Raw genomic sequence first — 27,098 nt, 5'->3', positions numbered from 1 at the left:
ACACCTTCTGGGGCTGTCCTGTTCCGCATACCAGCATCAATGCTTCTGCTGGGAGGTCAGGTATATGTATGGTAAAAAAAGGTTCCAGATAAAACACAATTACAATCTTAATAAGCGATGAATGGGCAAATGTGTGCCTTTTTTAGAATGGTCTCAATTAAATTGCGCTCGAGAGCCTTTCGATTAGAAATGGCGCTTAATTTGTATTTCGCCATCATCGCAGCACTTTTAGTGATGGCGTTTAGAATGAGGTCAAGCCAACGCTCGATGGAAGAACCTTAGAGCTTAGAGGGCTGAGGTGACCGCTTGTCTAGTGTGCACTCTTGGCTAAAAGTGTTTGGAGATGAAGAGGAACTCTTTTATTTTCCAGTACTCATCTGAATGCGTTAACCTCGCTGCTGTTTTGTCACGTATCATGATCCTTGCGATAGCGTAAGCACAAGAACACGGTCACGAAGAAACAAGACTCAACGAAGGAACTCTTGGCTCCTTCAGTCTCGTTTCTCCGCATTCGTCTCCCTGTCATTGTGTCGTTGTACTGACTAATGAGTCATGCAACTTCGACAATCAGCCCAATTTCAAACGTTGCTGATCATCACGTGGTACCATGCCGGAAACGTTGCGATGTTAGCGCGTCAGCTTTGACTTATTTGTGAAAGTCCCCTTGTGAAGCCAATTATGAATTTGATATCACTACATTTATGCTACATTTTCAGAAGCAAACATTTTTGGCGCATATGTTCACGCAGCATTCTGATATTTGACCCCTTTAGTCTTACGACTTCTTTAACGTACGACTACTGTAACAGCTATATATATATATATACATATATTAAGTTGTTTCGACATTGATTGGACAGATTATAACAACAAAATAACTTGTGCAGCTTAAAAAAGGCAGTTGCCGGAACCAATGTAATATTAGGGCAAGCTATCCCATTCCAGAAGGCTAATCAAAGAGCTCTTTGCTCTGTGTTTCCTTACTAATTTAAATGGTATGCAAATATTTGCTGAAACATGAGTCCTACTATTCTATCCAATATAAAAAAATTGTTCTCAATAAATTATGAGATTCGTGTGCAAGTTGTGCCAACAGCAAAGCTAATGGACGTCCACGGCTCAATGTGAGGCCATTTAGAGCTGAAAGTTCGCACCTCGCGAATGTACATCACCCTTTGTGAATGCGATGATATATCTCATAACATGATCATAAATGTACTCAAGCAATAGACAACGCACAATACCATCAGCACCGACATCACCGCAACGCTGCACCATCATGTACTATGTAATAAGGGCAAATATGGCGACCTTTACCAAAAGAATGACGCCCTTCAAGAACGTTTGATATGCGCGTTTTATGGTCGCGTTCAATGTGTTCCCACGTATCAGTGCTTGTATATCCTGGTCTGTTCATAGAGCGCTAAGTGTGCGTGTGAAATCCAAGTCCAGATCCATCCACACGCTTCAACTAGGACAAAGTCTTTCCTATATAAATGCCGTAGTAATTACCACCTAGTGTGAAACCATTTGCTACCTTGGTATAACTGCAGTTGGTAACAGTAGAGTTAGTAACATCGCTGACAAAGAAGGTAGTCGCTGTTACTGAGGGGTCTTAGCTACCAATTCCGAATGCAGTTAGCACCGGCAGATTGAAAATTTATTTTCCACAACACATATCCGGCTCACTCTCCAATACGCCACACATCTGGTGCAATATATGCAGCAGAAGCGACAATGTTTATATCAGGTGGTGCTAACTGCGTTTGGAACTGTTATCTCAGGGAAATTAGTAACACTGACTGCCTTCTTTAATTAGTGATGTAACACACTTTATCGTTACCAACTGAGGTAGCAAATGGTGGAGCTCTAGTTAGTAACAACTACGACATTTTGTTTACGAGTGAGCCCTCTCTCTAGGCACAAACAAGTATTGCGAGGAACAGAGCCTTCTAAGTATTGCAGCTATTTCTACCAAGAGAGAAAAATAGACCATATGTTATCAGAAGCTTCTTTTATTTAAAGCCGGAAACAAGACACACTCCCAATCAAAATATAATGCTTCGATGTATATTTACTTGCTCCATAAAGGCTCAACTATTTCTTGCACATATTTAGCTTGTGTGTTTCTCAGCCATTTTTTAGTATAACTTAAACCGTTATAGTATTGCAAATAGGTGCATTCCAAATATTCCGTGCATATTATTAAAGACTCTCTCTCTCTATCTTTCTCTCTCTCTATCTTTCTCTCTCTCTCACTTCAAATAGGCGGCAATGTGCTTGCCCTTTTATTGTAAGAGAGCAGGCAGATTGGCCTCAATGGCAAATGAGCTAAACATGACTTTGGGAGTGAATTAAGTATTGCAGAAATTCACAGAAGCGATGGCAAACGGGTATCACAGTGATTGGAGTGCATATTTCCATCAGCCATTCACGTACTGCCTTCTAGTCATATGTAGAACGCATGACTTGAGTTGTATTAGGCTGGCCTTCGCTTGTACACTGATAACTTACCTGCGAATTTGCATTATATTCGCCCATGCAGTATAATGAATTGTGCATGTTCAGCTTTTCGCCGCTCACACTGCTTCGAAGAGGCATACTGCATGCGGAAGAAACAGCTCAGTCCTCCTTTGAAAAGGCAGTTTGGTCTTACTAAATAGCCCGGCAGAATCATCTACTATATCACCTCTGTTATTTGTCAGGCTGTTCGTAGTTTGAAAACTAAGCTAACGGTAATTTTCTGGAATTGTATGCCACGAATTAAAAAAAAATGTGAGTCTCGGGAGAAGGAAAGACAATAGTCAATCACAGTCTGAATGCGCATCTCTACACTGCTCTGATACAAACGCCTTGATGAGACACACGTTACATAATTCAAAGTATGGAAGTCCTAGCCCACAGCGGGTTAAGACTAGAAAACAGAGAAGCTGCATTGAGCAACCAGGTTCCCAAAGTGAACGATCATGCGAAAGCCGGCGAAGCAAACGAAAAGCATGCAACACCGGAAGAATTCTGGCACAAACAATCATACATGATTGTCAAAGTTGGTCTACGATGACAATGCTATGGTTGAAAAGTTTCAAATATCGGCCCTGTGACCCTTGGTTGACGCGTCAGATGCATTGCGTAATCAGAAGAATAAAACATTACACAATATTCCGCAGAACGTATATCAGAAAGTATAGGAAAATGTAAGTGCAAACACCTCGTTTACTGCCTCCAGATTCACAGAAGAAAAAGTGAGCAGATAATGAAAGAAATAACAGTACGGGCACCGAGCGAAGTGAAACGCAATCGAGAAAGTCAGGCGATAAAATGGTGGCATTAGATTACAAAAACCCTGCATGCATAAATGAAGGATAGCCTGACGCGAACAGCAGTAATTGGAGATCGTCGGGAAAGGCCTTAGTTGAGCAGAGGGCATAAAATATGCTGGTGATGGTGTTGCTTAAAAAAAAAAAAGATTGTTTGCTTGCGAATGCCACATCTCGTCAGTTCATTATGTCGAACACAACGAAAGGAGAGAGCTTCTTTCACAGTTTATTAGCGCATCAGAATGATCGCGGCGCAAGCAACCGCAACCTCTCCCAGCTTGGGACTCTCCACTTCGTCACGGAAAGCTGTCGACGAAGCACCTAGCGGCTGCTTGAGGGAGTCACATTAGGGCGCTCTGTTAGGGTGGGGTGCATGCAGATGAGAAAACAAACCAACGAAGATCAGACAATCGCATTATTAATAACACGCCATTAATAATAATAAACGCTATTAATAATAACACGCTTTATGAGCAATGATCCTCCTTGCTCACTCAGTGGTTGTGACATCCCGACTCTGAGCGTTACATCGCGGATTCAATTATGTCGTGGCGGCATCATTCTGATGGGAGCGAAGTGCAAAAAACCACTCGTCTGCGTAGATCATGGACGCATTGAAACCCTAGGTGGTCAAAATTATTCCGCAGCACAATCGCCCCCCCCCCCCCCCCCCGTCTACTGCTGCGTCTCTTATGGCCCGTGCGTTGCTTTGGGACATTAATCCCCATGACATGGCTACCTGAAAGAAAAGATTGTTTTACATCGGTCGCTATATAGACTGTAGGCGTTGGATGACAAGGTGGAACACAGTCAACCTCTCCACCTTCAAGCACAGAGCTCACGTACCGCCAATGAGCAGAGGGGAATGGAAACGTTTAGCATTGCAAGGATATACTATCGCCGATGTATGCCAAAGTACACGGAAACACCTGATGTTTATTTTCTTTTTTTGCATTCGATATGCTAAAGGGTAAAAATGTAATGATGTAAATGTAAATTATGTAATCAGGCGGAATGCAAAAAAAATATAATCTGAATATCGCCAAGCGATGGCAGACATTACCTTGGTTCTGTCCAGCTTCGTGGCATTTGCATATTTTTAAATTCTGGTGCATGATAGCTGGGGCGCTCTGGGTATGTATACACAAAGGAAGCGTCACCGGTTTTCAGCATCTTACTTTCCACTTCTTTTAAAGCTATATGGAACTTAAACTTTTGAAGGCGTCGAGAACGTTTCCATGAGTAAGTGGAACAACGCCTACCCGCTTCCACATAGACCACATCCATATTGTCACGTGGTGGTGACGTTGAAGAAAGAACACAGTAGCAATACTGTGAACAAGAAAACTAACTTTTATTGGGCGAACCTGTGCCCACAAAACAGGCTACACTTATAGCGCAACGATAGCGGCGAACACGCTCGGCGATCGTCGAAAATCTGCTCATCGGGTCAAGCGCGTCGGCTTTTATAGAGCAGTCGTCGAATGTTCCAGACTAATCGTTTGGGCCCGCGTGCTTTCCACAAAGTTCTACACCATTCGCGCTACGCGATGAAATCAGATAACACAAGGTTCGGCGACAACAGACAGCCGGGTAGAAGCATCGATAACTTTCCAGAAACGTCGGATACATGCAGGCGCGTCCTGCGCTGTGCGATTGCATTTGTTAAGCGGCGAAACGTGGTCGCCCGATAAAGATAAGTACACGTATCAATACCCCCCTCTTAAGAAGCATCGACCCGATGCTGCAAACAAACGAAGGTAATAAACAAAAGCACTCGTAGCAAAGAAAAGAACAAAATGACGAAGTTCGTCAGCGTCCGTAAAAGGGTTTAAGGCGCACCACGTGGACCACTTCAGATCGTGCGCGGCGCCGCTGTGAATGCGAGATGCCGTCTGGCACGACCTCATAGTCCAGAGCGCCAATACGTCGGATGACCTTGTAGGGTCCGAAATAGCGTCGGAGTAGTTTCTCACTGAGTCCTCGTCGGCGTATCGGGGTCCAAACCCAAACACGGTCGCCGGGCTGGTACTCAACAAAGCGTCGTCGGAGGTTGTAGTGTCGGCTGTCGGTCCTCTGTTGGTTCTTGATCCGTAGGCGGGCGAGCTGTCGGGCTTCTTCGGCTCGCTGGAGATAGCTAGCGACGTCAACATTCTCTTCGTCAGTGACGTGGGGCAGCATGGCGTCGAGCGTCGTTGTCGGGTTCCTGCCGTAAACCAGCTTAAACGGCGTGATCTGTGTTGTTTCTTGCACCGCCGTGTTGTAAGCGAATGTTACGTACGGCAGGACGGCATCCCAGGTCTTGTGTTCGACGTCGACGTACATCGCTAGCATGTCGGCGAGGGTCTTATTCAGCCGCTCCGTAAGACCATTCGTCTGCGGGTGGTAGGCCGTGGTTCTCCTGTGCCTTGTCTGACTGTATTTCAGAATGGCTTGGGTGAGCTCCGCTGTAAAGGCCGTTCCTCTGTCGGTGATGAGGACTTCTGGGGCGCCATGTCGAAGCAGGATGTTTTCGACAAAGAATTTCGCCACTTCGGCTGCGCTACCTTTCGGCAGTGCTTTAGTTTCAGCGAAGCGGGTGAGGTAGTCTGTCGCCACGACGATCCACTTATTTCCGGTTGTTGACGTCGGAAAGGGTCCCAGCAAGTCCATCCCGATCTGCTGGAATGGTCGGGAAGGAGGCTCGATTGGCTGTAGTAATCCGGCTGGCCTTGTCGGCGGTGTCTTGCGTCGCTGACAGTCTCGGCATGTTCTGACATAACGGGCGACGTCGGCGGTCAGGCGCGGCCAATAATACTTTTCTTGTATCCTCGACAGTGTCCGGGAAAAACCGAGGTGTCCAGCGGTCGGATCGTCATGTAGAGCGTGCAATACTTCTGGACGAAGTCCTGACGGGACAACAAGAAGGTAGTTGGCGCGGACTGGTGAAAAGTTCTTCTTCACGAGGAGATTGTTTTGAAGCGTGAAGGAAGATAATCCGCGCTTAAATGCCCTGGGGACAACGTCGGTGTGCCCTTCCAAATATTCCACCAGGCCTTTTAGCTCCGGGTCTGCCCGTTGCTGTTCAGCGAAGTCTTCCGCGCTTATCATGCCAAGGAAGGCGTCATCTTCGTCATCTTGCGGCGGCGGGTCAATGGGGGCGCGTGATAGGCAATCGGCATCGGAGTGTTTTCGTCCTGACTTGTAGGTTACAGTGATGTCGTATTCTTGTAGTCTGAGGCTCCACCGTGCCAGTCGTCCTGAAGGATCCTTTATACTCGCTAGCCAACACAACGCGTGATGGTCACTGACGACTTTGAATGGCCTGCCATAAAGATAAGGGCGAAATTTAGCTGTAGCCCAAACGATGGCGAGGCATTCCTTTTCGGTTGTAGAATAGTTGCCTTCCGCTTTTGACAGCGACCGGCTAGCGTAAGCTATCACCTGTTCGACTCCGTTTCTCCTCTGGACTAGAACGGCACCGAGGCCTAGGCTACTGGCGTCAGTATGGATTTCTGTGTCGGCGTACTCGTCGAAGTGCGCAAGTACCGGCGGCGACTGCATGCGTCGTTTGAGTTCTTCAAATGCGTCGGCCTGCGGCGTTTCCCACTTGAACTCAACATCACATTTAGTTAGACGTGTCAACGGCTCGGCGATGCGTGAAAAGTCCTTGACAAAGCGCCTGTAGTAGGCACACATGCCAAGGAATCTACGCACTGCCTTCTTGTCGGTGGGCTGCGGGAACTTTGCGATGGCAGCTGTTTTCTGGGGGTCGGGGCGTACTCCGGATTTACTGATGACGTGGCCTAGGAACAGAAGCTCGTCGTAAGCGAAGCGGCATTTTTCTGGCTTCAGAGTGAGCCCTGATGACTTGATGGCCTCTAGTACTGTGGCAAGCCGCCTAAGGTGATCGTCGAAATTTCCGGCGAATACAACGACGTCATCCAAGTAAACGAGACAGGTCTGCCATTTCAATCCCGCTAAAACCGTGTCCATCACGCGCTGGAACGTTGCAGGCGCCGAGCACAGTCCAAATGGCATAACCTTGAACTCGTAGAGGCCGTCTGGGGTGATGAAGGCGGTCTTTTCGCGATCTCTTTCGTCGACTTCTATTTGCCAATAGCCAGACTTGAGGTCCATCGAGGAGAAATACTTAGCGTTGCAGAGCCGATCCAATGCGTCGTCTATCCGTGGAAGGGGGTATACGTCCTTCTTCGTGATCTTGTTCAGACGACGATAATCGACGCAGAAACGTAGGGTTCCGTCCTTTTTCTTCACCAGGACAACAGGGGATGCCCATGGGCTTTTCGACGGCTGGATGATGTCGTTGCGCAGCATTTCGTCGGCTTGTTCTCTTATAGCTTCGCGTTCTCGCGGCGAAACTCGGTAAGGGCTTTGGCGGAGTGGTCGAGCGTACTCCTCGGTGATTATGCGATGCTTGGCGACTGGTGTTTGTCGAATCCTCGATGTCGTCGAAAAGCAGCTTTTGTATCGTCGGAGCAGACTTCTGAGCTGCTGTTGCTTAATCACTGGGAGACTTGGATTAATGTCGTAGTCTGGTTCGGGAACCATGGTCGTCGGGGTAGATGCGGCGGAATCCGAGAGGACAAACGCATTACTTGTTTCCAGAATTTCCTCGATGTACGCGATCGTCGTGCCCTTGTTGAGGTGCTTGAACTCCTGGCTGAAGTTTGTCAGCAACACTTCAGTTTTCCCTCCATGCAGTCGAGCGATCCCTCTTGCGACGCAAATTTCACGGTCTAGCAGTAGACGTTGGTCGCCTTCGATGACGCCTTCTACGTCAGCGGGTATTTCGGTGCCGACCGAAATAACAATGCTGGAGCGGGGCGGGATGCTCACTTGGTCTTCGAGCACATTCAAGGCGTGGTGACTACGAGGGCTCTCCGGCGGTATCGCTTTATCTTCCGACAGCGTTATTGACTTCGACTTCAGGTTGATGATTGCGCCGTGTTGGTCCAGGAAGTCCATACCGAGAATGACGTCTCGTGAACACTGTTGGAGGATAACGAAGGTGACAGGGTAAGTCCGGTCGTGAATGGTAATTCTTGCCGTGCACATTCCTGTCGGCGTAATCAGGTGTCCTCCAGCGGTCCGAATTTGAGGGCCTTCCCATGCAGTCTTAACCTTCTTCATCTGGACGGCGATGTGTCCACTCATGACTGAGAAATCGGCGCCTGTGTCGATTAAGGCGGTGACTGCGTGGCCGTCTAGAAGCACGTCGAGGTCGGTGGTTCTTTGTCTTGCGTTGCAGTTGGGTCTTGGCGTCGGATCACGGCTGCGTCGTGTTGAATTGAAGCTGGAACGTCGCGTCGTCAAGTCGTCTTTCGTCGGTGTAGTCTTGGCTTCCCGACTTCCTCGGGACGGCGGCGTGTCGTTATTATGTCGTCGAGATGGTTTCTTCGGCGTCTTCGTCGGCGGCGGAGGATCTTCGTCAGTTCGACGAACAGCAACCGCACCTCCATCGGTTGCTGCTTTTAGTTTTCCGGATATGGGCTCGCAGACCGGCCCCGGGCTGGGCCAGTGTATGGTCGGCGCTGCGGCGACAGGTAACGGCCTGGTGACGGCGAACGGGACGGTCGTCGAGGGCTCCACTGAGTGGCGGCGAGGTAGTCGGCGATATCGCGAGGTCGTTCGCCAATCTGTGGTCGCGGCGCGTTCACGGCGAACCCTCGGAGTCCCATCTCCCGGTATGGGCATCGTCGGTAGACGTGACCTGCCTCTCCGCAGTGGTAGCAGAGCGGGCGGTGGTCAGGAGCGCGCCAAACGTCAGTCTTCCTCGGGTAGCTGCGCTGGGCGACGGGTGGGCGTGCTGGCGGCGGCGGTGGTGGTCGACGGAATTGCGGCGTTACAGGGCCCTGGCGCGGTAGTGGAAAGGGACCTTGACGGCGGGCGACGGCGGCGTAGCTCATCGCTTGCGGCTGAGGCTGCGGTGGTTCTGGTTGCACCTCAGGAACTCCAAGCGATCGGTGCACCTCTTCTTTTACGATGTCGGCGATCGAAGCCACTTGAGGCTGCGACGAAGGCAAGACATTGCGCAGTTCTTCGCGCACAATGGCCCTGATGGTCTCGCGCAGATCGTCCGTGGCCAGTGATTGAATTCCTGCGTAGGGGGTAGAGCTTGTACGGCGGTTGAATTGCCGGTTCCGCATTTCGAGTGTCTTCTCGATGTTCGTCGCCTCACGAAGAAACTCTTCGACGGTCTTCGGTGGGCTTCTTACCATCCCGGCGAAAAGTTCCTCCTTCACACCACGCATGAGTAGGCGAACTTTCTTTTCCTCGGCCATATCCGGGTCGGCGTGGCGGAACAAACGGGTCATTTCTTCCGTAAAGATGGCAACGTTCTCGTTTGGTAGCTGCACTCGGGCGTCCAGTATAGCTTCGGCCCTTTCCTTGCGCACGACACTTGTAAAGGTGCACAGGAAGCCGCTACGGAACAGGTCCCACGTAGTCAAGGTCGACTCCCTGTTCTCAAACCACGTTCTGGCGGCGTCTTCTAAGGCGAAGTAGACATGCCGCAGCTTGTCGTCGGAGTCCCAGTTGTTGAATGTCGCGATTCGCTCGTAGGTCTCCAGCCAAGATTCCGGGTCTTCAGTCGCTGCTCCATGGAAGGTCGGTGGGTCCCGGGGTTGTTGTAGGATAACGGGGGACGCTGGGGCAGCCATTGAGGTTGTCTTGACCACGATCTTCTTTGTCGCCTCAGGAAGATGTCCGTGCTCTGGGGGCAGGCCTTGCAGTCTGCGGCTAGCACGCTGGTCTTGGGCGGTGTCGGTTTTGTCCTCGGGCTTCGGGCTTGGATCGCGGCTTTGCGGGGGCGTTCGGTACATGAACGCACAAGCACCTCCACCAGATGTCACGTGGTGGTGACGTTGAAGAAAGAACACAGTAGCAATACTGTGAACAAGAAAACTAACTTTTATTGGGCGAACCTGTGCCCACAAAACAGGCTACACTTATAGCGCAACGATAGCGGCGAACACGCTCGGCGATCGTCGAAAATCTGCTCATCGGGTCAAGCGCGTCGGCTTTTATAGAGCAGTCGTCGAATGTTCCAGACTAATCGTTTGGGCCCGCGTGCTTTCCACAAAGTTCTACACCATTCGCGCTACGCGATGAAATCAGATAACACAAGGTTCGGCGACAACAGACAGCCGGGTAGAAGCATCGATAACTTTCCAGAAACGTCGGATACATGCAGGCGCGTCCTGCGCTGTGCGATTGCATTTGTTAAGCGGCGAAACGTGGTCGCCCGATAAAGATAAGTACACGTATCAATATACATCCACGTGTTCCTGACTTCATATCCTGCCCAAATATTTCACCCAATCACGTGCCAATAGTTTTTTTTTTTAAATTACTGAAAGCAAGACAAATCAATTTGTACAGGGACGTCACATAGTGACAGCCTCAAGTGAAGCTATCGTCACAAAGTACGTAATACAAGCAGGCGATGTCGGTAAGCACGATAAGAGAGCACGATATCCATGCAGACTTTACACTTCTATCAGACCACGTGCAACTAGGTCGTCTGAAAGGGGATAAAATTCCGAATACTGCTCCAGCGAGAAGCCGTTGCTTCGGCACAAGAAGATTATCTGAACGTAATAGTGCGAAGAGTGCAGGTGGCTGATACTTGCCCCTTCTATCGCTGTGTCCTTTAGGCGCTGGAAGTGCAAAAAAAATCATGTTGTTTTACTCTCAAACTCGTCATACTGTACGACACAGGAACAAAAGGTTTACTAAAGTTATTTGCTCTGGCTGACCCTGCAGGCTGTCTTGTACGTCGTTGCCCATCTAAACTATGTCATGTAATATTGGCTCTTCGCTAATCTCTACAATCCGAAAGTTGTCGTCAGCTAGAAGGACTGATGCAGCACAAAATGGCATATCCATATCATGTGTGTGTTTTGGAACCCTTGGGATAATGCTACTTCATATCCTACAAGGCATCCCAAATAACGTTATCTATGCTTTTAAAGAATGTTATGTTATTAGTTATGGGACTAACGGTGCTCCGTCATGTGTTGCTTTGTATGTATTAGAGTATTACTTAACGCTCTGAATGCCTGCTTGCAATAAAACAAATGACGCGTGTCCGTTGACCAGTGCGTATAAAAATAAAATCATTCATTTACTCGCGACGAAAACTTTCTCTCTCGCTTTACGAGCTGAAACTGCATTCGTTATTTCCCATATATCATACAATAAACATATTTCACATTTCACTCACCTGGGGTTCGGTAGTCGGTGTCGTCACTAGTACCTACGACAGAGATAAAGATAAATATTCATCCACCGGTTGTTTATTTAAGCGCCCGGCATTCGTTAGGTAGCCGGGCACTTGTCCTTCTGTTCGACAGTAATGTAACAGTCAAATCGATGGTGTTTCATTTCTTTACTCCTTTTTCTTGTTTTTGTTTCATCTAATCCAATGTAGGCTACGTTCGTGGGACGATCGGTATGTAACACGAATCGCACGAATTCCTGGATTGGCTCATGTTCAGAGGCGCCCCCCCCCCCCTTATTACTGAAAGAGAGCCAGGACAGGATGGAGGGCTCCCCGGGCAACAACCTCAGTGTGATATTGTGTACCATTTAAATTTCTCTCTCTCTCTCTCTCTCTCTCTCTCTGTGAGCACGAACTAAACACAGAATTACACCGTAAACAAGCCAAATTTATTCTAAAACATCATAAAGCAGTTCATCAACGTCAACAGCGCCATGAAAAGTGCTAAGCATCTTGAATAGACAACGAAACTTCGTCGTAGGTCTGCACGGTGTTGCTATGACTCTGCTGATGTCCATGCACCCTGGAGCGGAAGCCCTACCAAATTCAGCTGGGAGATTTCGACTCGTTGGAACTACAGCCTCTGCAGCCAGAATTTGATCCCGCGAGCTCGTGCTTAGCAGCGCAACACCATAGCCGCTAGGCCACCAAAGCGGGTCATTTAGGCTAAAGATAGTGCACCGCTAACTACTGAAGCTCATGCTTGCAATTGTGCTCTATATGGCGCATTATTGACATATTAGCCAGGCATAATACCTATAAATATAGTTAGCTAATATCAATATTTTCTTAATTAGAAAGAACGCAAGAAATATTTAGCAGTCATTCCATCCTGTGAAGGTGGGTGACCAGCACATCACACAGAGATAGGCAAGGGTACATGTATTTATTTTCACAATTTGATAGCGGTAGTGACGACAGCTTTCTGATTACTGTGATATACACTGATTGATTCGGTTATGCGCTCTCACTTTTGTGTGCGAATTCTTGACACGCGACGAGGGATCCAAGATGTCGCCGAGCAGTTTGGCCGCGTTCCGCTCAACTCCGGAGTTTTCTTATTCTCTGGATGTTTTGGGAGGCCGTGCTCAACCGAAAGTGTACCGTATCGGACTTTAAGATCACCGGGACTCACTGGACACCAAAATTGCATCGGAGGGTGGACTACTTTCAATTTTACAAGCGTTTTTTGTGCTGACAACGCCGGGTGGGCAGCTCGCCTTGACGCAGACGCTGGGCCTAGCCGCGCCGTTGTCTATGCGGCACACAAGCATCGATTCTCTGGCAGAAAAGGGCTTTCTTTCGCCAAATGAAAAGGACCTTAGTAAAGGAGGTTAACAGGGACATCGGGTGGCTTACGGTAACTGGAAGACGCTCGAAAATGAATAGAGGCGGCGGAGTTTTTGGCGCCGAAACCCCGGCGGACAAGCTCAATGCTCAAGCGCAGACGCCTGGCCATTAGTGCGTCGGGGATATAAAGAAAACCATTGTAAGTAACAGCAAGATGCGACCACTTCGGGAATACACAAAAGTGCTCTTGAGGCTGAGAGGCGGCCTATTTATCAGCAAGGTTGGTCCTCTACTGTGGCAGAGGCCCTATGAGGGGTGGCAGGGCTCGATCTGAACGAGAGGAACTCGGACACGATGTGCCCTAATCCGAGATAAATTATATCTTCATCGGTGCTCATAGACAAGAGAATGTCAACCGCTACGTCAAAGTTGAAGCTATCACGGTGGCCGGTAAGGTCCACGAAGTCAGAGCATACTTGGTGGCACCACATTCCATCTGCAAGGAAGTCATTCTCTGAATCGCGCTCAGCGACGGCCCAGAGGCCATCAACCGCAGGATCGCTAATACAAGAAATCCACGGGCTTTCGGAGAGAAAGGAATCGAGAATACCGGCACGCTCATAGTGCTATTCGACAGGTACAAGGTTCCCAACTACGTCTCATACCGCGGCATCTTGATCAAATGCACTTTATGCAGGAAGCAAGAAGATGTCTGGTATGCCTGCGGCCTACTAGGACATCGCTCCGGCATCTGCCCGACGCCCAACGCTTCGATCTGCAGTGGCTGCAGGGAACCATTGCAGCAGGAAGGAGATTACGCTTGTGAACCGAAATGTATTTTGCGCGGCAGCAAACAGCTCACTGTGGCCCGATAATGCAAGCAAAGATATGAAACACCCTGTGTCGTTAGACGCAAGCGAGGCCTGAGGTCCCGCGCCGCTTGGGAGGGGTCCCTAACCATTGATCTGGACGCCTTCCCCGAGCTCAACGGTCGTCATCAACGGGACCAGCTCCGACCCCGCCACCCAGAGGCCGATCCGGATCGCGAGGGAGATCAAGAACCAGAGGCGGCGGCAGGACTCGTTGCTCCTCCAGACCACGCCTACGGTCCCATTCGATATCTCGCTCCAGTTCCATGCCACGCTCCAGATCCAAGGCCAGCACCGGACCATGTTCCAGCCACGGGTACTCCCCGGTGCTCAAGATACCTGCAGCAAGCCATGCCAACGAGGACCCGGGCAGGAGAAAGTCGGCCCTAAACTGGGCCGACAGGATTCGTAACAGCAACGGCGACCAGCTCATGCAATGCGACCCGCTTCCAGAACATGCTAGTGGCGCGGAGGTATCGCGACTGAGAAAGGAAAACGCAGTGCTTACGAAAACTGTTAGCAGGATGGCCAGCGAAACAGAGGGAACTAAAGGAATGCTAATTACCATGCATAGCAATACCGGACGCGAAACAACCAATACACCGGTGCCGGCCGCTGCTGGGGAAGGTACCATGGCACCCAAATGTAGGGCGATAGTAAGTTTAAGAACACAGAAACTCAGGTAGAGGAGATTAAACAAGCGCTGGATGCAGTGACAGAGAACATTAAGATGGTGGCAGGCAGTGTAGCTAGCCTCATGGTAAGCGTTAGGCAGATACAGACTGCGCTCAACGACCCAGTCAAGGGGCTAGGAGCAATGAACGATCGCATGGTAGCGTTCGAAAATCCCATCACACAACACAAATCTGAACCGCAAGGAGCGTTGGCAAGCAAAGTGAAAATGACCACGCCCGCGTCCGTCGATAAACCAGGGTCCCCCAGGCACAGGGACAGACTCTTCGAGCCATACTGACATCCCAAAGGGGACATGAAAGTAGAATTAATAATGTACAACGATAAAACTTCTGTATCTTGCAATAGAACTGCAGAGGGTACGCTTCGAAAAGAGGACTCCTGTAGCAGTACTTTATATTATTAACGGGTAACCTCAGATTAGAGCACTGCAATAGACCCTAGCCTCCGCAGCGCCCCTCGCTAGTTACATAGCAGTCCCCAGGCAGCGAGGCGAACGAGGGATCTACAAACTTGTAGATAAGAAGCTAACACACCTCTCCCAAGAACTGAAGCTGACGAGCTGTAAAGTCGAACACATTATGGTGGAAATCCTGCTCAACACACCGCGGAATAACCAACGCAGAAACAGTGTCTTTGTGCTGAACGTTTACAGCCATCCCAAGCACAAGCGCCAGCAGTTTAATACGCTGCTCTAGAAGGTAGTGGGACAAGCTCTCCCCCACCCCCTCGTCATAGTCAGAGACTTCAATGCCCTACATCTCTTATGGGGATGCGTGTACGAGGCAAGAAAGGGTCGGGACCTCTGGCAAGACGCCAGTGAACTAGACCTAACCCTAATCATCGATGAGGCTTTCCCTACGCGGGTGTGAAATTCGGTGACCTCGCTGTCACCAAGAATGTCGAAAGGCCTGCATGGACCAACACCTTCCTGCTTTTTGGCAGCGATCACTATGTATTGGAGGCATCAACAATTGTGGATCGCTGCAGGATCCGTGAATTTACGGTGATTGAAAGGGATCTCTTTGGCAGCATCCGTAGTACAGGGTCCGATGCTCCCGACAACCTCAAGTAATGGTATGACGGCATCCGCAAAGATACCACCGCTGCCACCAAAAGGGTAAAATCGGACCTAAACGTGGACAAGATCGACAGCCGACTTGTCTACCTGCTGAAAGCCAAGGAAACGCTATTGCGAAGACGGAAGAAGCCGAAGCACAATCGTAAGCTGTGGGAGAAGATATCAATGTTGAACAAGAAAATGGAGGAACATTGCAACACATTGTACAAACAGCAGTGGTCGACGATTTGCCAGTCTGTCGACAGGCAAATCAGAAACGGCAAATCCTGAAACATTCTGAAGCTCTTGGATGAACGCAGCACTAAAGCCAACCAGAGACATGCTAGCCCGTGCCCTACGTGAGGCCACCAAAGGACAGGCGGTAAAGGAGATTGTTGCACAATAAGTATCCAAGTACCTTCCGGTCGAACATGATGACGAAGACTGCGTGTTCACAGAATACACCGGCCCCCCGCTACCACAACTAGACGTAGACTTTCCAGAGATCAAAATTTGGCGATTGGTTCAAACTCTCAATCGCAAGTCGGCTTCTGGACAGGACAGGATCATCAATAGGACCCTCCAAAACCTCGACGCCGCATCCATAGAACGATTAAACAGTTTCGTCAACAAAACATGGAAAACGGGTGATGAATGGAAGGTAGCCGACATCATGTTGATCCCCAAGCCAGGGAGGCCACCTAGTGCGAGAACCCTCGCCTTATCTCCCTCACGTCCTGTGTGGGTAGGGTGGCAGAGCACGCGATCCTTAACAGACTTAACGACTACCTGGAAGGAAACGACATTCATACACATAACATGATCGCTTTTCGCGCATGCCTTTCAATGCACCACACAGTAAGGCTCATTAAACACCAAGTCATCGATGGGTACTGCAGGGAAGCCAGGCTATTCTTGGCTTAGACCTGGAGAAGGTCTTCGACAACATCAAGCACGAATTCATCCTAGAGGGGTGGTGAACCTCAAACTTGGGCCCAGTCTGTGGGACTACGTCAGGTCCTTCCTGTCTGGGAGAAGAGCGAGGCTGCGCATCGGGAACTTCTTCTCTGAAGACGTGCCGCTAGGACAGCGAGGCACGCCCCAGAGGTCTGTGATTTCCCCTGTGCTTTTTAATCCCTGCATGACTGGACTGTCCATGAGAATGGACAGCATAAACAGCATCAAACATTCCATCTATGCCGACGACACCACGATCTGGTGCGTTGGAGGCAGCGAAGGCCGGATGCAAGATGTCATGCGGGAGGCAATCGTTGGGCTGGAGTCGTACTTCTGTCCAACGAGACTTAGATGCTCATCCACAAAATCGGAGCTTCTACTGTGCAGGAAGGAATGGGGCTTCCGACCTAAGGGATGGAAACCCGTGGAAGAAAGGCACATACATCTTTACACCAGAGACGGAAAGGCAATTCCAAAAGTAGACACCAACAGGGTCTTCGGCATGTTTACTGAATCAAAGGGTACCAATGGCACCTCTCTACGAAAAATAGTCGCCAAACAGACAACGCTTTTCGGCTCGTCAAAAGAATCTCTGAGAAACACCGGGGCCTTAGGGAGGACAATTTGCTGAGGCTCATCAATGCGTTCGGTGCTCTGCCACTTTGCCTATACCGTCGCCATGCACAATTGGCTTAGGTCAGAATGGGAAAAGCTCGTTGTTATTATCAGGAAGATTGTCAAGAAAGCGCTGGGACTTCCCGTGCGCACACACACCAAGAATCTACTCAATCTCAGTGTGCGAAACTCTGCGGCCAAGATAGCAGAAGCGCAGGAAGGCTCTCAGCTGCCCGGTTATTCACCAAGACGACCGGTCGACAAATACTTGCCGAATTCAGGTTCAAGCCGATGCAGTAAGAAGCAAACAGCGAAAGTATATTCAAAAATGTACAAGAAAACGGCATTGTTGCTGTTTCTCCCATCCCGCGCAACGTTCACCCCGTGCACAACGGGGGACGGCGTCGGGCGAGAGCGACGACACTAGTCAATCAAGTGGGAATGGGTAGTACAAGGGCAAGATTTGTCGACACTGCGGCATATCAAGACGGCAATAAGCTCGCAGTGGTGGCCGTGGACCAGACTGGCTCGACTACGAACTGTGCCACATTATGCACTACGAACCTGTAGGTGGCCCAACAAGAGGCCATCGCACTCGCTCTGCTAGATACAGCGACTCAAAAGCGGCAGTCGGAGCCTTTCAAAAGGGCCGCATATCTATACAAGTGGCCACGATCTCGAACATTAGCGATGGCATCGTCCCTCATACCATTTACTGGCTCCCCGCGCACGTTGGCTTGGTAAAGCGCGTCGCCCTGAACCCCAACGAGTCGGCCCACGCAGCAGCGCGCGCGCTCGCCGACCGCGCTGCTCTACAGATGGGTGAGGGTTCCAGCGCCGGCGACGCAGGACCTAAGTATACGCCAACCACACGTAACGATATCACCAAATATTACTACATGGCTAGGAGGGTTTTCCCGCCCCACACTCAAACTTAATATAGCACAAGCAGTCTCACTGCTCTTACTCCAAGCCCATTCGTATGCGCCATTACCATATTTAAATCAAATTTGTCCACACAAATTCCCTGACGCCGCCTGCACCGCTTGTGGGCAGACCGCTACGTTAGCACATATGCTCTGGGAGCGCTGGTCGCTCGGCCCGACTTAGAGCAAGACCAACTGGGATGCGCTTCTGCACCAGCAAAAAACTTCAATACCAAATCCTGGCCGTCCAGCGCGCCCACGACAAGGCTGGTAGGCTAGACCTGCCGGCCCCCGCGTGGGAGTAGCCTGATGGCGCGGGGCAACCTCCTCGTCTGCACTGCACCCTAACAATGTTGCACTCACTCACTCACACGTGATGTGGTCTATGCAACAATCATCCGAAGGCGCTAGCTTGCATGAAGGCAGGAAAGTATAGTAAAGTTGCGGTCACTTGGGTCATGCTGCACATTCTTGTGCCCTGCAACTTCTTTAGTGCCTGCCATATAAATGCCCGAAAACAATGCTTATTTTTCATCTAAATCGGCAACACACCTCGAGAGTAAGCACATTCGACGAAAGGAAGGGTAATACACCTTAATCATTGTAATGACGCGATGGTGGAATCTTCCAAGATGGGCGGCGTCCCTGGTTCTGGGGCGGCTTGCGCGAACATTTATTTAACGGAAGTAATACCGAAATTTAAGAACGCGTTCTTGTGCGGACTAGGCGTTGTCTACGGAACATTTAAGAACGCGTACTCCGATTGGCTAATATTTCCGTTATTAAATGTTCCTGAAAGCCGCCCCAGGATGCCATGGCCTTAACCAATAGATCGGCTCTGTTCACCTGACGAGCTGGTCTTCAGGGCTGGGGTTGTCACCAACCGTCGAGCAGTGGGAAGCGCAGCTGAAGAAAAGAAAATAGTATTTTGCCGAACCTTTCTTCCACAATAGGTGAGAATCTCCAGCCAGACACTGAAAGTGGGCTTCACCCCAAGCCACCTATAGCTCCACTTGGACTTTGTACAGACAGCTCTCATAATACGTGAACCATAGGGTGCACATTTCATTTTCTTTACATCACGTGTGTCAGACCACTGCAGCCAGAGATCTTGCATCGGTCTGTCTCCTCCGACCGTGCTCGCAAAAGAAAGCGAATTGCGTGAAATACATTTTCCTCGTCCTGTGTTCCCGATCTAAACCAACACATCACGTTTGCTGTCTATCATTTAGTGTTGGCCGAATACATTTAGCCAGGAACTTCGTACTCGATACCGATACTCAGGAAGAAAGTCCGAGGACACGTAAGCGTTTGGTTATGAGTTGTAAATACGCAAGCATTAATATCCAACTGAACGCTGCTGAACGGTCCTTCGAGTTATGAACTCCTTGCGGACAAGCGAACGCGCTGAGATGCTTGGCACGTTTTGATTTGGCCTCACCGAGGCGTACTCAGCGCGCAGGTTAGAGCTTGCACAGACAAGGAATGCGCGGATAACACAGGCTTCCGAGAGCGAGGGTACGAGAGCGCGAGGCACGTTTGTGACGTGGCGTCGCAGCCAATGGGAAGTTGGGTGCCGTTTCACTGCTACAGGCGCCACCGACGTTTTCGCTCAATGGGCCATGTCACGCATTCGCATCCAAATTTTTTTATGGCATGTTATCCGTAGGCAACGCTCGTCAACGAAAGGTTAATACAACGAGGCATAACACGCGCATGTATCTGATTGGGTAGAGCATCACAATATTGCGCGATGGAATCATGATTAAATCCCACAACGGCGCGTAAATATTTTTCGAAATTATTATTTCAATTCTAATAAAATTGTATTCCTTATTTAACTATTACGACCCGGGGCCAAAGACAAGAATGTGCGTGTACTCGAAGTTGCATGGGCTTTAAAGAACGCCAAGTGTTCGACATTTATCCGAAGCCGCCAACTATGGCACACCTATAGCCCGTCAGTTGCTTTCGTTCGTTCAATGACATCATTCAGTCGTTCGCTAAGCCTTTCTTTTCCGTTGACGACTATAATGACGTCTCGTCTATTGTGTCAAGAAATTCATGAATATTGAACCTGCCGTTCTGTGTGATTCTGTGGCAATCGAAGCCTATCCTGTCTATAATTATGATCTATTTCGTTTTTTGGGTGGGAAATGTGTTGTCAGAAGCTTCACTGAAGATTTCTTTTTCAGGGCACTTTTAAAGGGACAGCTTGCTTCCGACAACAGTCTAACTAGCACTACCTGTCTGTTACACGTGGCGCCACCTGCATTCGCGTTATGGCCATAACTTGGCAAAGTCGTTACATCGACGGACCGCTACAACCAGTGATACAAAACTGTTCCGCCGTTTTTCAAAAGAAATGAAGTTCGCAATTCCAGGAAGCCTGCGGGCAAACTACAGGGCATGACGTTAAGATCAGAGGGAAGTATAGCCGTCAATTTACGTGTAGGAAGCGGTGATTTGTGAAGATTTGTCGTCATTATCACTAAGAATCTGTCATCGCCGTCATCGTACTTACTTTCAGAGCCACCGTCCGCCAATGCTCCCCTGTGTTGAATGTGGAGGAAACAAGCAATGTATTAGATGAGCACCAAATAGCACTGCTTGCAGAAATGCTTCGTTAAGTAATCGTTCAACTGAAATCCTTTATTTCACCAAAAGAAAAAAAGAATTGTAAAGTTCTGATTAGCAGCCACTCAGTACCCGCAAAAGGTGGCGTCGTTGCTTTGAAAGTGAGCGCAAACGTAGTGAGAGGCGCAAGCAATGTCAGCCACTGATCGCTTAAGCACACGCCAGTAAATATGTAGCGTTGATAAGACGCGCATAAGTTTCAGTGCAAAAGTTAGGATTCGGGATCAGCAAGTCGGGATTTGTTATTGCTACTGGAACACTTTTAATTGCGTAGCAAGTCTTATCTTACCCCGCCTTTCTAGCGCTGTCGCTATACTCCCCAATAAGCAGGCTATAAGAGCCCTATAACGGAAAACTATTGCAATCTGTTTTTTATTCCAATCTCCGCACGTCAAATTTACGTAACCGCCGACGCAAGCATCGGAAGCCGGCCTGCAGCGTTATTTGAACAGCCCTACCAAATGCTCTCATCGTTTATAGGAGATCACTTCTGTTTTCTTTGAAAGCCAACAGCGCTGGCTGCCTTGACAGGGTTTTTTTTTTTTTATGGCTCACTAGAGCCGAGGAACGCCCACAAGTGCAGAGGGTATCGGTGGGTCCGAGCTAGTGCAGTGAAAGTCGACAACCGAATGGGGAGGGTGGTGACGGCGTCTGCAATTGGTCCGCTTCCCCTTGCTTACAGCTTGCGGTGGCTGGCCGAAAATCGCTACTTATGCAACGCAAGGTTAAAAAATACCGCTAAAGCTTATCCTCAGCGAAGAACCGTTGTCAGCGGATATCCTGCAACTGCCGAAAGGCCTAGACGACGTTGTACTGTGCCTCCAATTTTATTTTTATTATAAGCTGAGAAATCGTCTCGCTGGTAGCTCCGAGTAGCCAGTGCCTGAGCAGTGGGTGTGCATTCGTCTGATATTTCTTTCGGAACCAGACAATCTCAGCCTAGTCCAAAACAATTTTTTTCTTGGGTACATTAATGTGTTTTTAGGGCGTACACATCACTTGGACGTGGCGAGTTCTCGCGGTTTTGTGCCATCGCATGACAGACAGGTGTAGTGGGCGGGGCCCGAAAACGTTTTGCTGATAGCGGAGGGCTAATGGCCAACGGCGTACAATCAGCAATATTTGTTTTGCTCTTTTTCGATGTATTTATGCCTAATCAGTGTGTACACATCATATTAGGATGAGAGTTCTTGCAATTTGCGTGACATCCCGTGACAGACGAGCGAAGTGTGGGGTAGCCCGAAAAATTTTTCACCTCTCATGGAGGGCTAGTTGCAGAATTGGAATAGGAACTGATTAGAGTAGCTTCCCATTGCAGCGCCCAAGATCACGTCAACTTGTTAGTACTGGCTGTGGGAATCGCACGCGTCGTTTACAAAATCGCTGCCAGTAGTGTAAACTGTTCGCTTTAGAATAGCGTTCTTACGCGTGTGAGCGAGAGTAAGTGAGGAGTAAGCGGGGGACCCTATTTTAGTTATCATCAACCGTTTGAAGCCAACAGATAATGAAGCTAAGCATATAAATTATTTGTAGTTCTCATTGAAGTGACTAAATGATAAGCTAAAGGAAAATGAAAATGGGCGTTCATTTCTGCACTTTAATTAAAGCCACAAATAGCTTTTGTTATGCTTCCCGTTGCTTCGTCATCTATTGGGCTCACATGATTGGGATTAACGAACATTGGTCTCCCTTCTCGTTCATTGCATAGCGAGGGTCTCGACTTCAACATGACTGATTACTTCAGGTGGCGTGCGAAGGTTTATGGGTCAGCTGTCTGCTCCTAAAGTATAAACGTACTGCGTGACGCCATCAATCACAAGGGCGTCCCACATCCGCCGCCAGGATCATGAGTGGCGCAGGCTCACACAACCCGGCTTAGATCGTGTACACATATAAAGTACCCGAGGATGGGGACGCGGGAACTGCTGCCGGCGCGGCACAAATTTTGTGACGCGCACGTAATTTCTAAGTTGTGTTTGGCTGCCACCGCGACAAGTTGCTTTTTCTTGGTCCCCTTTCATTTTCCTTGAGTTTGTCACTTTTAAATTTCAATTAAAACTACAAATAACTGCCCTTGGCTTCATTATCTGTTGGCCTTACACGCGTAACAACCGTTCACGCGCTATGCCTTTGACGATTCCCTCAGCTTCGCCTTCCTTCCCCTTGCTCTATCCTACTCGTTTATGCTCCTCCCCCCTGTGGGAGCGAGTGAGCTACGTAAGCAAATGATGCCAACGAAAACAGTTTGCGGCATTGAAGACAAGTCCCCTTGCCGAAACGTTGGCAAAGCGACTTGCCAGCAAGAAGATGGATACTTCGTATCTATCTTCTCGTAAACTGCTTATATAGGATTTATTTATTTATTTATTTATTTATTTATTTATTTATTTATTGATGAGGCTGTACATTTGTTATTAAACACTAACTTCGAGCCTTACTTTATTTCGAGAAAGTACGTGTTTAGGCTCTAGGCCATGACTAGACCTGTTCGATAATGTGTTTTTGCCTCTCCCCTATTACGTCATCGTTCCTTCCCTCTTCTCCCCACTCCCGGTGTAAAGTAGCTGGCTAGAAGAATGTGCCTCGGGCCTGGACTATCTGCATTTCTTATAATTCTACTTTTCGCTCACTGTACTTGTATATTTAATTTGACAGTCAACCCTTGCATGATTACACAAATATGGGAGATCTCGGAGTTTTTTGTGTAACCAGCAAGCGAGCGAAAAGAAATCGATTACGAAAGAAAAAAAAAAGCCAACTGACACGTGACTTCGAATGAAGTGCCAAGATTACGTCTTTTGTTTTGCTCCTTTGCGACAAAGTAGAGGGAAATACACAACCTGATGTCGTAGTAGTGGTTCTGGCCGCAGATTAATAATTACGACAAACAATTAAGCCTAGAGAAGAACAAGAACGCATAAGACAAGGGACAGTCCCTTTTCCATTACGTTTCTTTCTTTCTTTTTTATCTTCATGTATTCATGTTTTCTTTCTTTTTGACGCGTCTGTCATCATTATGAACCATGACGAAATAACCCAACTCTTAGTTGTATTTCCTTAATTGGAAACCTCGTGGGCAACAGCACATGTCCACTTGGGATGTCGGCCTATTATTGCGGTAATATTATTGGAGGAACGTAAACAACATAAGAAATTGCCTGCCACGTGCCAAAGTTTAAAGAAAACACAAACAAAAACTCCATAGTTAATGCGACAAAGTGAATCGGAGTGATGGCATGACTGGGTGTTCCAGTCAGTGCGGAAGTGATATTCCTCGTCAGAACAGATTAGTAGCTGTTTGTTGATCAATCTGGTTGCGCTCTATCTTATCTGAAGAGTCCTCGGCTATGATGGTGGTCAATATCTCCCTGATAAATACACGTATGTTTCATTAGCTCGACATCCAAGAGTATCATGTGTTCATAAACAAGCATATGCGAAACCCATGGTATTTCATAGGTATTCGTTAAGAAGGTTATGGAATATGATTTTCAAAATGCCATTGCACTACTTGACGATTCTCGTTTCGTACCCACCTTTGACCCTATTCTTGTAGCCACATTTCTAGCGCATTTGCAACACTATTGAGGACTCTAGCGAATATTTATTATCGGCATATTGGGATCATTGTTTTAAGCAACGTAGAAGCACCGTTAACAACGTGTCTACCGTGAGCGTGTCCCTGAAGCAGCGACATGTGTGGCCCAGGTTACGTGTGTACTGACGTATCTCTGACGTAGATGTAAATTACGTTAGAGAAGCAATGGTGTCTTTGCAGTTGTATTGTGACAGCCTCGGCTTCGAGCGCGCTCCAAACCGCGTGGCCGAAGGAACACGCGAAAGCAAACATTCCACTTCGGTTATTCAAATTAGTCAGTCATGTGCCGTGAGCAGGGCATCTCTGACGATTTGCAATGGCTATTTCTTTTGCTAACCGATATTTACAAGATCGTGAATTTTCCAAGAATAATCACGAAAAAGTCCCCACCAGACTACGGAAGAAAAGAAAATAGCATCCGACATAACGATTGCACACTGAAAGAACGACATCTACGTCCACAGTTTGCCTTTACTGCTGTCGATGTATTTACATTTCTCGTTTTACACTTTACAGAGAGCGCTTAAAACGAACAAAAATCAGCTCACCATGTCATGCACCTAATTTGTTCATTATGACTTTGTTAAGCTCTAAATGAGTGTCGTGTGTAAAAACGTTGCCAAGAATTGGGTCACGGTTCATCATTGCAGACAGGGCACGTGAGAGTGTTCAGAAACATTGAGCCGGTTCTGCTCTCGTGCATTCTTTACCAATCAGCTATTTCCTACGCGAGACACGTTGCTTCCTTCCACATTCCAGTTTTGACGAAACTTCTGAGTCAGTTTCGTGGACAATGAGGAAACCTGTAAACTTTTATTTTACAGTAGTTAACGCGAGAACTTAGGCTATAGCTGTAATATTACTGTCATTGAATGTTTTCACTGTGTTGATAATTCTGGGTGTAGAACACGAAAGTTTCTTTCATCCCGCTACTTTCTTCTCTAGTGTAGATGAAAATAATTAACAGTTTCCATTTTGCAGTTCCTCCGCCTTGTTCACAAGTACTATACAAATAAGTTATGCAGATCTCACGCACTGTGGGAATCGATGTAAGCGAAGCTTTCCGTTCTGGATGCTTTGATTGACGATAGTTAGCGGTGATGTGAACGGCTGAAGCTTAACTTCTTCAACGTTTAGGCTAACACGAGAGTGGTGAGTTGATGTTAAACGTTACCTTGCGTGCACCACTGCTGTTTGTCTGCGTAGTACACAGAACACACAGGAAGAGGTGTTTGCATGAGGCGTTGTTGTCCGCCCCATTTTATAACCTCTGAGATGGTTGAGTGTTGTCATTTCCTAACGTGCCACACCGCATTGTGGCAGTACGAAACTTGAATTGGATTAGGGGCTCTACGCTCCAATATCCCACTCGGATTATGTGGCAAGCCGTAGTGGCGGACTCCGGACTAATTTTGACACCGTGATGTTCTTTAGCGTGCCCCAAAATCTAAGTGCACATGCGTTTTCTATTTCACCCCCGTCGAAAGGCGGCTGCCGCGATTGGGGTCAAATCCACTTCCTCTAGCAACGCCATAGCCGCTAAGCTACCGCGGCGGGCACAAAAATGTGTATTTTACGGTGGACCGCCTCCATAGTGTCGTCTGGGCCCTGCGGTGCGCATTAATTAATGCGACACTGCTTCGGCACGCCCTGCGTAATTTGTCCGCTTGACATATTTGCATCGTGTTTACTTTTCAGACATCATCATCATCATCATCAGCCTGATTACGCCCACTGCAGGGCAAAGGCCTAGCAGGAACATACTGTACCGTACCTCGAACTTAAGGTTATCCAGTTTCCCCGCAACCATTGTCGTATAGTAGTAGGGTTTCCTTGCCTTCTCACGTCACCTTCACCCCCCTCCCCTTTGTATGGTAACTGCCTCTTCTCCTCCCTCATCTCTACAGTTCTATCTACGTCCCCTCTGGATTCGCACGTTAAGAGAAAGGGAAGTGCTGGATTTCCTGCAATGCTTTTGAGGGGGGGTCAGGGATAATTACAGCTGTCAAGAGGCTAAGCGGCGACGCCCAGACTGCTCCAGAGGGCAGTGTGCACATTCGACGCGGCGGGGTGAAAACGAGTTTCTAGCGTTCCCTTTCTTCTCTTACTCACGTACTCGCGCCTTTCATATATATATACACGCTCCGAACCACCCCCTCCGACGCGGTGTGCGCGACAGCAGCAACGGCAGCAGTGGGAAAGTCGAAGGAACAGGCAAAGAAAGCTTCGCTTTAAAAAAAAACAAAGGCCACAAAAAGAAAATGAGTAAAAGCTGTTGCCAACACGTACCCGTTCTCCGTTGTAAGGCTTGCCAGAATACCGATGGCTATCAGTGCCAGGACAAACGGAGCGGCGAATTTCTTCTCCATAGTTGCTGTTTCGGGCAAAGCAAGACCTGCGCGTGAGGCTTACTCAAATAGCGTGACCACGTCAAGGGTTTCGAGACTGCAAGTTCTTTACTAAGATATGCGCTTAATACGCGGTACATGAAAACTTTTACAAACAGGAATTCCAAGATACTCACTCCACCACTGAATCTATCCGAAGACGAGAAGAGAGACGATTTTATAGATCCTTAGTCGTCGTAATGCTGCTCCGGGCGACGAGGTTTATTAGCTTACGAAGACACGCAGCAAATGCTCGAAACAGAGCGAAGTCGGCGTATATTGTCCGTTCCCTTGAACGCCCTTGCAGCTACAATTCTCGGAGCTTAACAATTGTGTGCTCGTGTTGTAAATCGTTCTATAGTCGGCGAGGTTCGTTAAAAGGCATCGTTAACTCTTGCGTTTTACGAGTCAGAATTGTGGGGTTTGAGGCAGCGAGAATGTTATCAAGACTACGTCGTGACGTGA

At 48.4% G+C, this 27,098-nt stretch overlaps 1 long non-coding RNA gene across 2 annotated transcripts; it reads right to left on the bottom strand.

The window, feature by feature from the left end:
* Positions 1-3,525: 3,525 nt before the first annotated feature.
* LOC126529318 (uncharacterized) lies at positions 3,526-26,948 on the bottom strand. Of its 2 annotated transcripts, XR_011896091.1 has the most exons (6): positions 26,771-26,948; positions 26,536-26,620; positions 20,536-20,564; positions 11,545-11,577; positions 10,952-10,978; positions 3,526-3,673 (listed from the first exon to the last, which is right to left on the bottom strand). It is a non-coding gene; the product is annotated as an uncharacterized lncRNA (long non-coding RNA). The 2 variants fall into 2 exon arrangements; XR_008612098.2 differs by lacking the exon at positions 10,952-10,978 and having other exon boundaries at positions 26,771-26,945.
* Between the last annotated feature and the right edge of the window lie 150 nt (positions 26,949-27,098).

This window comes from Dermacentor andersoni, chromosome 8, assembly GCF_023375885.2.
Source record: "Dermacentor andersoni chromosome 8, qqDerAnde1_hic_scaffold, whole genome shotgun sequence".
NCBI classification, from domain to species: domain Eukaryota; kingdom Metazoa; phylum Arthropoda; class Arachnida; order Ixodida; family Ixodidae; genus Dermacentor; species Dermacentor andersoni.
This window is presented reverse-complemented; position numbering and strand designations above follow the sequence as displayed.